The sequence below is a fragment of the Heterocephalus glaber genome, unplaced genomic scaffold (genome assembly GCF_053883595.1).
Source record: "Heterocephalus glaber isolate CG9 unplaced genomic scaffold, H.glaber_assembly_v1.0 deba00000621, whole genome shotgun sequence".
Lineage (NCBI taxonomy): Eukaryota > Metazoa > Chordata > Mammalia > Rodentia > Bathyergidae > Heterocephalus > Heterocephalus glaber.
The window spans coordinates 31,909,409-31,921,902 of NW_028258153.1; the positions used below are offsets into that span (position 1 = coordinate 31,909,409).

At 39.6% G+C, this 12,494-nt stretch overlaps 1 long non-coding RNA gene across 1 annotated transcript; it reads left to right on the forward strand.

The window, feature by feature from the left end:
- Positions 1-1,609: 1,609 nt before the first annotated feature.
- On the forward strand, positions 1,610-8,194 carry LOC106009911 (uncharacterized). The gene is made up of 3 exons (XR_001183880.3): positions 1,610-1,964; positions 2,494-2,575; positions 7,410-8,194. It is a non-coding gene; the product is annotated as an uncharacterized LOC106009911 (long non-coding RNA).
- The last annotated feature ends 4,300 nt before the right edge of the window (positions 8,195-12,494 follow it).

Below are 12,494 nucleotides of genomic sequence, written 5' to 3' on the forward strand. Positions count from 1 at the left end.
ATTAAGAGTTTTAATACCAAAAGGTAAATTCAGCCAAGGTCAGCTCTTATCTAGGTGAAATCTTCACCCCTCTTCCCCTGAGGACAGAATAGGAATTAAACACCCCTTGGGCAAGTGCTCACTCTTTGCTTTTTCAACCTTTGTGTAGCAGGTGAAATAGTTTCCCACCATCTGAAAGTGAAACAAAATCCCCTCTAAAGAACTCACATTGGGCAGCAAGTTTAAATTGAAAACAAAATATCACAACAGTCTATCTTCAGCACATACACTATCACTCTATCATCTGAATTGTGACAATTCCTTGTAAAGATAACCTCCAAAAAGAAAGCCTCAATAAATAGAACAAATGAGTGGGGTTAGCTCCTTATTATTACTTCATTACTATGTAGTAATTGTACGTATTCGTAGGGTTCAGTGCAGTATTCCCGTGCATACACACGGGATGCACTGATAAACTCAATCACACTTCCCTATCCTTAGTGATCACTTCTTTCAGAGTCAGGTTGATTCCTAGTTTCCACATGAGACAGAACACACAGTATTTGTCAATGTTTGCTTTATTTTCACTGAACATGTCCTCCAGTTCTGTCCATTTTGCTGCAGATAACAGGATTTCATTCTTTTTTTATGGCTGAATGATACCTCATTGTGTTCATATGCTACGTTTTCTTTGTCCATTCATCTGTCGATGGGCACTTTAGGCTAACTGCATGTCTTAGCTGTTTGGAATAGTGCTTCAATAAACAAAGTCATGCAAGTATCTCTTTGATATGTCAACCATTTTCTTTGGATATACACCTGGAAGTGGGAAAGCTGAATCATATGCTACATCTATTTTTAGTTTTTTGAAGAAACTCAGTTCTGTTCTCCATAGTGGGTGTACTAATTCACATTCCCACCCACACTGTTCAAGAGTTCCTTTTTTCTCCATATCCTTGTCTATCAGACTGCAATTCCATCTTGACTGGATGTAATGATAACTCCTTGTAGTTTCAGTTTGCATTTCCCTGTGGGCCAATGACATTGAGCATGGGGGAAGCTCTTCAAGACTTTGGTACAGACAATGATTTTCTGGATAGAATCCCTTAGATCTCTCCAAAGACAGAATATGGTAGCTGTTGTTTAAACATAGAAACTCACTGGGGGAAAGGCCCAGATTTGTTGGGGACAAAAGAGGAACACCACCTGCGCCTGCTACGTTGTGGGGCACAGCACTGGCTCTTCGCTGGCTCTTTGGTGAAGCAGAAAGGCTCTGCTGTGGCTTGCAAACGAGAAAAGCAGGCCTAGAAAGGGGAACTCGGAGCCCACACAGCCACCGAGGTGACCATGATACAGCCTCTTCTCCCTGCCCTGCACCCAGCCCCTTCCCAGCGATACCGCTGGGGAACAGGCTGTTTAGCCACCACATTAAAGGGGTAGAGCAAATGTCTAAATTATTGTCGAAAGCAGCTAGCTGGGGACACTTACTCAGGAATGCTGCGTCACAGCAAATTGGGCATTGTTATCTGTACTGCATCCTAGGACGACACAGGTCAGTTAGGGTTTGCTAAATGCAGCGTCGCTTTAGGACTGGGACTAGGAGTCTGCTTTACAGTGGACGGGGGTTGCGGTTTTCTGATGCAGTGGGAGAGACAGAAAGAAAGTACTCAGCTGAGAAGGAGGCGGAGGCGGAGACAGGGGTTTGCGCATGTGCCTGTGTTTCCTGTGAGATCCTGCTTAGGAAAGCAAGGGCAGAAAGGCTGGAGGACACAGGGCTGGGTGGAGGCGATCCTGATTCACTCTACTGTTTCGACAAAGGAAAGTCGCCCGGAGGGCTTGCATCTGAATCCCACAAACGCGCCATGCTTTATATCAAATTAATCAAAAAGATTAACTCGTCTTTGTTGACCCCACACCTGGGAAATTGTGGTGGGAGCTGGCTTATTGGAGCAGCGCTGTCCATTTACAGACGGTTCACAGGCAAGGTATACTGTGTAGCGCTAGAGAAAGGTAAATTCATTCGCTCAACAGCAGGCAGCGGAGAGAGTGGTTGAGCGCGAACCTGTCTGCGCTCTCCTTAGACGGTTTTAGTGTCGTCCTGTTGTGCATGCCGGGTCTTTGAACACGTGTCTGCAGCGTTTCTGAGTCACTTTGCTTTTTCTTGGCTACCAAATGATTTGTTTTGTGGTGGGGGTGGGAGAGAGGGTGGAGATGGATGTAAATACCAATTGCCTATTTCCTCATTCTTCCAACATCAAAGGCTATTGATGGCAAGAAGAATGCTGAAGTTTTGGTCGGGGATAAGAGCATTTACCAGCAAATGGTGACCTGGTGCTCACCGCCCCAGGACTGTTCCAGGAGCTTTAAAACCATGCCTTCCTCCTCAGAATGACCCCAAGGAGAGCAATGCCAATGGTGTACCATTCTTTGGAGGAAGACCTGTGATTTGACCCCGGCTACCTAAAAATCTGCCAGGATGCTTTGTTCCATTGGAGTTTGTTGTTCTCTTTGAAGGCTTTGGAGGTTGAAACTACTTTGGAAGACAGTGGCTGACCTTCCTGCACACATGATGGATGACTGGGGCACCTGCAGAGAGGTGAGGGGGCCAGGAGGGGAGGAGGAGGGGCTCATCACAGATGCTCATCTCATCACAGACTTTGCCATTCTCTCAGCTTGGGTCATCTTGGGCTGATTTGGGGAAAACTGAATGAAACCCACCGGCTCTCTTTTGGATGGCCCCTGTTCCCAAGGATCACTGGTGCAGGCTGGCATCCTGCCCTGTGGATAACAGTGTGGTCTTGCCTTCTTAGCACTCTTGATTAACACAGAAATGGTTTTAACCTCGATGGATCAGTGTCCTCCTCCGGAGAGTGTTGCCCTCTCCTGGGTGGAGTGTTAAAGATTTGAGTATTCACACCACCAGGAAAGTCCTGAACTTCGTACTTGAAGAGTTTTTCTTTCCATATTAGTGAAGTGAAGGAATCTTACTTCTTGATTTAAAAAAATTTTTTTTAAGCTGAGGTTAATGAGGAAGCCTCAAATTAATAATCTAAGGCCTTACTTCAAGACACTAGAAAGAGAAGAGAGCAAAATAAAGCAAGCAAAAAGAACAACACAATAAAAAGAACAGAAATTCGTTAAATTAAAACAAGAAAAAAACAATGGAGCAAAATGTCTTTTAAAAGACTGATGAATTGGATGGGAGGTTTAGCTCAGTGGTTCTGCCACCTGCCTTACAAGCACAAGGACCCAAGTTCGATCCCTGGTACCAAAAAAAAAAAAAAAAGACTGATAAATTGACAAAATTTTAGCAAAATGGGGGATAAGGATCACTACTATCAGGAATGAAAAGAATGAGACTATATCATTACACACCCTGCAGATATGGAAAGGAGACTAAAAGGCTGAGAACAACCCTGTTCACATACATTTGACAATTTAGGTGAAATGGACCAATTCAATGAAAAGCAAAAACTACCACTTTTCTCCTAAAATGATATAAGCAAAGTGGAAATGCCTTATACCTATTAGGGAAATAGAATTAATAATTTATAAACTTTTAAAAAGATAAGTAGAAAAGAAATCTCAAGGCCTAGAGTATTCACAAAATAGTACCAAATATATAAATAATTACCCTCAATTCTATAAATCTGTTCCATAAAACAAAAGAGTACATTTCCTAGTGCTTTCTTTTTCCCCTTTCTGTACTGAGAATTAAACTCAGAGCGTTCCCCATAAGCTATATCCCCAGCCCTTTTTTATTTATAGACAAGGTCTCCCTATGTCACCAAGTTCCCCAAGCTGGGCTTGAACTTGCCATTCTTCTGCCTCAGCCTCCTAGAATGCTAGGAATATATCAAAACCACAGAAGTACAACATACACACACACACAGACTACAGATCAATATCCCTCATAAATATAGACATAAATATTCTTAAGAAAATTTTAGCAAATAGAATCCAACAATATATAAAAATAATTACATACCATATGACCAAGTTGGGTATACTCTAGGAGTGGAAAACTGATCTAATATATTTTAAAAACTCAATATAACAACATTATAGCAATATAACAGCATTAATAGGCTAAAAAAGAAAATCACAGAATCATATCAGTTTATGCAGAAAAAGCGCTTGAAAAATTTCAACATCCTGCAAAACAACGGCAAAAATCCAACAGCTGACATTGTACTTCATGGTGAAAGACTGACTGTGTTCCTGTAAGATCTAGAAAAAGAAAAATATGCGCTCTGCCACAGTACTGAAAATTCTGGTAGCAAAATAAGGAAAGAAAAGGAAATGAAAGACATATAAATCAGAAAAGAAATAAAATGGCTCCTGTTTATAGATGATATGATGGTGATAGTCTATAAAGAAAATGCCAAGGTATTCACAAAAAAGAAGATAAAGCAAAGTACTCCTAGAACTAATAAATAAGGTTTCAGGATACAAGATCAACATATAAAAAACAATTGTATTTTTATATACTAGCAATAAATACATGGAAGCTGAAATTCAAAATATAACCACATAAAAATCTAACAAAAATTTGCATAGAACATGTATGCTGAAGAGTACAAAGTGCTGAACAGAAAAATCAAAGATCTGAATAGACAGAGAAGTATAACATGTTCATAGATTGGAGGACTCAACATAATAAAGGGATTCTTTCAAACTGATACAAACGTTAAAAGTTATAAAAATGTCAGCAAGATTCTTCTGTAGACATAGACAAGATTATTCTGAAATCTATACTAGAAAACAAAGGAACCAGAGTAGTCTAAAATAATTCAGAAAATGAGTAAAATGAGAGAAATCATTTTACCAGATTTCAGCACAAAACATATTGCTACATTAATCAAAACTCTGTGATATTGGCAGGAGAAGAGACACATAGATCACTGGAACAGAATAAAGAACCCAGAGGGCCCCCACAGATGGACTCCACAGGTTTGGACATGTTTTTGGATTACACTTCTTGATTTTTTTGAATATTAAACCACCTTTCCCTTCCTGCAATAAACTCAACTTGGTCATGGTGTATAGTTATCTTTATATATCTCTGAGTTTTATTTGCTAATATTTTAAGAATACTTGTATCTACAGTTATGAGGAATATTGTTCTGCAGTCCTTTTTTGTATGATAAGAACAGTTCAATGAAAGAATGATCATCTCATAAACCAACAATGCTGGAGCAGTTTTACCTCAGTACATCTGATATCTAAGTAAAAACTAACTCAAAGTAGACCATGGATCTAAATATAGGCTATAAAACTGTAAAACTTTTACAAGAGAACATAGGAGACCATCTTTAAAACCTAAGGGTGATGACAAGTGATTAGATATAACATTAAGGTGTGATCCACCAGAGAAAAATATCGAGAAGCCAAACCTCATCAAAATGGAAATGTTTGGCAGGAAAAAAAAAATCCTTTTAAGAAAGTGAACAGACAAGCTGGAGACCAGAAGAAAATACTTGCAAACCACAGATCTAACAGAGGGCTCATATCTAGAATTTAAATCTCAAAATGTAACATAAAAAATTAAAAACCCCAAACAATTAAATTAGAACATAGACCAAAGACATAATGAGATCATATGCATGGAAAATCAGGCACATGACCAGCCATTAGAAAAGTACAAATAAGGCCACAATGAACTTTTGCTACAGACCTAGGAGAAGAGCAAAAACAATAAATACTGCCAAAACCTACTACTTATGAGGATGTGGAGAAACTGGATTGCTCTAATGGGAATATAAAATGGTACAGTCCTTCTAGAAAATACTTTGGCAGTTTCCTGAGCAATTATACTTATAATACCAACCAGCCTAGTAATTGCACTGTTGGACATCTATCCCAGTGGAATTAAAATTAAACTCAACCCAGTGGAATTTGGTGGAATGTCCACAGAAGTCTTCTACAAGAGGATCACGGCAGCTTTGCTATAATAGCCTCAAACTGGAAACAACCAAAACATTGTCAGTAGGTGAATCATTAAACAAATGTGGCGCATCTACCACAGATAATCCACGTTGATACTCACAACAACTTGGGTGAATCTCAGGCATTATGCTGAGTGAAAATGCCACTCTCTAAAGGTCACATGCTGCATCCTTTTTTTTTTTTGGTTGTACTGGGAATTGCACTCAGGGCCTTCACACCAAGCTACATCCCCACCAGCTCTTTCTTTTTTATTTTGAGATAGGATCTCCTAAGTCACTAAATTGTCCAGATTGGACTTGAACTTGAGATCTTCCTGCCTCAGTCTCCCATAGTGCTAGAATTATAGGCATGAGCCACCCTGTATAATCTATTTTATAATGTAAATGGAAGTGAAGAACAGACTAGTAGTTGCCAGGGGATTGGACTGGGTACCAATAGTGAGAGGGGATTGGTGTGAACATAAAGAGGTTAGCATGCGGAAGACTGTTATACACATAAAGTGGCTCTGTGCCTTGACTGCAGAGGTGGTGATGTGAATCCACACATAATAAATGGCATGGAATATGTACATGCAGGCGCGCACACACACACACACACACACACACGCGCACACACAGTGTAATGTCAGCTTCCTGGTTTTGACATAATAAAGTTATGTAAGCTGTAACCACTGCAGTAATGGGGCAAAAGGTACCTGAGTCTTCTCTGTACTATCATTGTCCTTATTGATTCCTGTGAATTTATAATTACTTCAAAATAGAAAGTTAACATTTGAAATAATTACAAATCAGAAAATCCATTTTTTTCCCTAGTGAAGGATTTTACAAGTGATGTCCCTCCATTCCATCGGCAGCTTGAAGGGACAGTGTATCCTAACAACCACACAAAATACTGGAGTGTGGACACCCCCACCCCCAGTGAGAAAGAACCAAATTACTTTCTCTCATGGGGGCAGGGGCAGGAAACTTCATGGAACAATTCTCTGCACTTGGCTCCCCATCACTGCTGCTCTGGCTCCTGTGGTCCCAGTGAGGAATATTGTTTTCCCTAAACACCTCTTCCCAGACAATGCAGTAAAACTCAGAGACCTAAAAATCCTTGAGCCAGCAACTCCTAACATGCAAGGGCCACTGGAGAGCTGGAGGAAAGCCCTGAAGCTGCAGGCTGTCTGTGCCCAGAGAGCAGGAGTCAGCTGGGGCAGCCTGGCCACTTCCTGCTCTGAGGAACAAGCTTGGCTCCTGTGGTTCAGTTTTTGCTGGTTCTCAAGTTGCCTCTGATTCTGCCTCTTAGATAACTGCATAGTCCCCAGCTGGCCTGTTTTGCCTGGGTTTGTCCACTCATCTCCTCTTGGTTAGCTGAACATCCAAATTTAAAATCATAAGGTTCCACAGAACTGATCTTATGTTTATCTTTCAGCATCTATGTGTGCCGTTATAGTCTATGAGGCCATGGTACATTCCTGCCTTCTCCTCTTTCTCTAGGAATTGAAGTTGATTGGGAACCTTTTCTCAGAGCATTGGAGCGGATTCTCAACTACCTAGGAGGCTCCAGACAGCAGGTTACACACTACTGGCGGGAGTTACTTTCCAGTTTATGATTTACCTCTGCTTCTCTCTGACCTTGCAAGATTCTAAGGGTACAGTGGCCTAAAGAACTGGGTATCTGAGGTCTTCCAGGTGGCTTTACTAAAACTAGAGACTTTCATCTCTCAAACAGGGATGAGAAGCCACCAAAGATTCCTGGGACTGAAAGGCTCAGTTCACTTTCTTTCTTTGGAAATAGTTCGGGGTGGTTGAGGAAGCAGGAGAGCAGGAAGAAAGAGACTAGGGAATGGGTGCTGGTGGGTCTGTACTAGGTTTATGGAGACTGCGGGGACTTACACAGAATAGCTTTTGGCTTTATAGCAATATTCTTTTTTTTCTTTCTTTTTTTTTTTTGGTATCAGAAATTAAACTCGGGACCTTGCACTTGCAAGGCAAGTGGCGGCACCAATGAGCTAAATCCCCAGCAATATTCTTATTAGCATGAACCCTCTAAAAGTCAGTTTTAAGGAGTACTACTCAGCCATAAAAAATGAGAAACTAGAGACATTTATAGCTAAATGGATGCACATTGAGGCGATACTCAAGTGAAATAAATACGACACACATGTGTAAATACTGAATAGTTTCTCTAGTGTGAGAAATTGAAAGTGTAAATAAGGACGAAAAGGTATAATAGATAATGTGAAATAGGAAGAAAAGGGGCAAAGGGGAAGGGGGAGTGGAAGGGGTAGGGGAAAGGAAAGAAGGGAATGGAATTAATATGAGAAAATGAAAAAATGGAAACAAAGTCTTTGTAAATAGGGAGGGATGGAGGGGTTGAAGGGAGGGCAGGGGGAGGGGGAAAAATTAAGAACCAAGAGAGACTATGTAAAGGTGCAAATTTCAAATGATGAATGTCATTATATTGTATACCTAAAATGTACCAATAAAATTAAATTTTTTTATATTAAATTCTTTTATTGGTACATTGTAGGTATACAACACAATTACATTTCTCATTGGGAATTGTACCTTTACATAATGCATCTTGGTTCTTATTTTTTCCCCATTCCTAGCCCTCCCTTCATGCCCTCCACCCTTCCCTATTTACAAAGACTTTATTTCCATTTTTTCCATTTCTCAGCATTTTTCCTTTCCCTTCTTTCCTTTCCCCTGCCCCTCCCACTACCCATACCCCTTTGGACCTTTTCTTCCTATTTTACACTATCGATTATTCATTCTAATCATTGGTACATTTTAGGTATACAATATAATGACATTCATCATTGGAAATTTGCACCTTTACATGGTCTCTCTTGGTTCTTATTTTTCCCCCTTGCCCAGCCCTCCCTTCAACCCCTCCAGCCCTCCCTATTTACAAAGATTTTGTTCCTATTTTTCCATTTTCTCATATTAATCCCATTCCCTTCTATCCTTTCCCCTAGCCCTCCCACTTCCTTCCCCTTTGCCCCTTTTCTTCCTATTTCACATGACCTATTATACATTTAGTCCTTATTTACACTTTCAATTTCTCACACCAGAGAAACTATTCGGTATTTACACATGTATGTCCTGTTTATTTCACTTGAGTATTGCCTCAATGTGCATCCACTTAGCTATAAATGTCTCTAATTTCTCATTTTTTGAGGCTGAGTAGTACTCCATTTTATTAAAGAACCACATTTTCTTTATCCAGTCTCCAGTTCATGGGCATTTGGACTGTTTCCAAGTTTTAGCTGTTACAAACTGCACTGCTGTGAACATGGGTGCACATATATCACTGTGGTATGATTCTTTTAATTCTTTGGGGGAGATCCCCAGCAGTGGAATAGCAGGGTCAAATGGGATTTCCAGTCCTAGTTCTTTGAGTTATCTCCATACTGATTTCCACAGTGCTTGCACCAGTCTACACTCCCACCAGCAGTGGAGCAGGGTTCCTCTTTCCCCACAGCCCCACCAGCATTTGTTATTAGTTGATTTCCTGATAGCAGCCATTCTTTCTGGAGTGAAGTGGAATCTCAGTGTTGTTTTCATTTGCATCTCTCAAATGACCAGTGATGTTGAACATTTTTTCATGTATTTATTTGCTATTTCTACTTCTTTGTCTGAGAAATGTCTGTTCATTTCAGATGCCCATTTTCGGACTGGATCTTTAAATTTGGGAGGTCTGGTCTTTTTAAGTTCTTTATAGATACTAGATAGTAGACCTTCGTCTGAGGAAAAGCAGGTGAAGATTTTTTCCCACATGTGGGTTGTCTCTTCACACTGCTGGTGGTTTCTCTTGCTGTGCAGAAGCTTTTTAATAAGAAGAGATCCCATTTGTTGATTGTTTGTGCTAGTTCACGGGCAACTGAGGTTTTGTTCATAAAATCTTTTCCTACACCGAAGTCTTCAAGGGTTCTACCTAACCTCTGTTCCAACTGGTTCAGAGTTTCTATTTTAATATTTAGATCTTTAATCCATTTTGATTTTAGTTTAGTGCATGGTGAGAAATATAGGTCTAGTTTTAATCTTTGGCAAGTTGAAGCCCAATTTTTCCAGCACCATTTATTAAAGAGGCTATCTTTCCTCCAGTGAGGATGTTTGGCTCCTTTTTCGAAGATGAGATGGCTGAGTGTGTCTGGCATTGTTTCTGCATCTTCTAATCTGTTCCACTGGTCCTCAAGTCTGTTTCTTTGCCAGTACCATGCTGTTGTTATCACAGTAGCTTTGTAGTATAGTTGCAGGTTCAGGATTGTGATAATCCCAGCCATGTTTCTGTTACCTAGAATTGCTTTTGCTATTCTGGGTCTCTTCTTGCTCCAAACGAATTTTTGGATTGTTTTCTTGAGGTCTATGAAGTATGCTGCTGGGATCTCAATTGGAATTGCATTAAATCTATATAGCAGTTTTGGAAGTATGGCCATTTTCACTCTATTAATCCTTCCTACCCAGGAGCAGGGGATGTCTGTCCATTTTCTGATATCATCTTCAATCTCTCTTTTCAGAGTGCCATAGTTTTCAGAGAAGAGGTCTTTGATTTCTTTCTTTAGGTTGATTCCTAGGTATTTCAGTTTTTTGGATGCTATTGTGAAAGGAATTCTTTGCCCTATTTCTCTCTCAGTGAGTCTGTCATTTGTGTAGAGGAAAGCTATTGATTTTTGTGTGTTGACCTTGTAACCAGCTACTTGACTGAATTTGGTGATTAAGTCTAGAAGACTTTTGGTGGAGTTCTTGGGGTCTTCTATATAGAGTATCATGTCATCTGCAAATAATGACAATTTGACTTCTTCATTTCCTATCTTTATTCATTTTATTTCTTTCTCTTGTCTAATTGCCGTGGCTAATGTTTCCAAAACTATATTGAACAAGAGTGGCGATAGTGGACATCCTTGTCTTGTTCCTGGTTTTAGTGTGAAGGATTTCAGTTTTTGACCATTTAGTATGATATTGGCTGTTGGTTTTTCATAGATGGCTTTTATCAGTTTGAGGTAGAGACCATCTATTCCAATTTTTGGTAGGGTTTTTATCATAAATGCATGTTGGATTTTGTCAAATGCTTTTTCTGCATCTATGGAGATAATCATATGGCTTTTGTCCTTGGCTCTATTGATATAGTGTATTACATTGATTGATTTTCATATATTGAACCATCCCTGCATCCCTGGGATGAATCCCACTTGATCAGGGTGTATGATCTTCTTGATGATCTTCTGCATTCTGTTTGCCAGTATCTTATTAAGGATTTTTGCATCTATGTTCATTTGTGAGATTGGCCTATAGTTCTCTTTTTCGGTTGGGTCTTTCTCTGCTTTGGGGATCAAGGTGATGCTTGCTTCCAGGAATGAATTTGGGAGTATTGCTCCCCTTTCAATTTCATTGAAGAATTTAAACAGGAGGGGCAGTAGTTCCTCTCTAAATGTCTTGTAGAATTCAGCAGTGAAGCCATCAGGGCCCAGGATTTTCTTAGTTGATAAGTTTTTAATTACATTTTCAATTTCATGGATTAATATTGGATTGTTTAGAATTTTTAGGTCTTCTTCGTTCAACTTTGGTAATTCATACGTATGTAGGAATCTGTCCATTTCTTCTGTGTTGTCCATCTTATTGGTGTATAGGTTCTGAAAGTAGGTATTGATGATCCTGTGGATTTCTGCTGGGTCTGTTGTCGTTTCACCCTTTTCATTCCTAATTGCATGGATTTGGGCCTTTTCTTTCCTTTTTCTGACAAGGTTGGCTAAAGGTTTGTCAATTTTGTTGATTCTTTCGAAGAACCAACTCTTGGCTTCATTGATTTTTTTGTACTGTTCTCTTAGTCTCCATTGCATTGATTTCTCCTCTGATCTTTATAATTTCCTCCCTTGTATGAGCTTTGGGGTTGTCCTGCTCTTCTTTTTCTAGAAGCTTGAGGTTCAGCATCAGGGTGTTTAATTGGGCTTATTCTGTTTTCCTAATATGAGTATTCACTGCTATGAATTTCCCTCGTAAGACTGCTTTCATAGATTCCGATATGTTGAACTGTCATTGTCATTTAATTGAAGGAACTGTCTGATTTCTTCTTTAATTCCTCTGTGACCCATTGGTTATTCAGAAGTGTGTTGTTCAATTTCCACGTGTTTATGAAATTTTTTGAGTTTCTTTTGCTATGGATCTCCAATTTCATCGCCCTATGGTCTGATAATATACAGGGGATAACTTCAATTCCTTTGCACTTACTTAAACATGTTCTGTGTGTGAGTATGTGGTCTATTTTGGAGAATGACCCATGTGCAGCTGAGAAGAATGTGTATTCTGATTTTGTGGGGTGGAAGACTCTGTAAACATCTGTTAAGTTCATTTGTTCAAGAGTTCAATTGAGCTCTAGTGTTTCATTCCTTATTTTTAGTCTAGTTGATCTATCTATTTGTGACAGTGGGGTGTTGAGGTCCCCCATTATAATTGTATTAGTGCATATATGACTTTTCATGTCTGTTAGTATTTGTTTTATATAGTTGGGTGCACTAGTGTTTGGTGCATAGATATTTATGATTGTCATCTCTTCCTCTTGGATTCTTCCCTTTACAA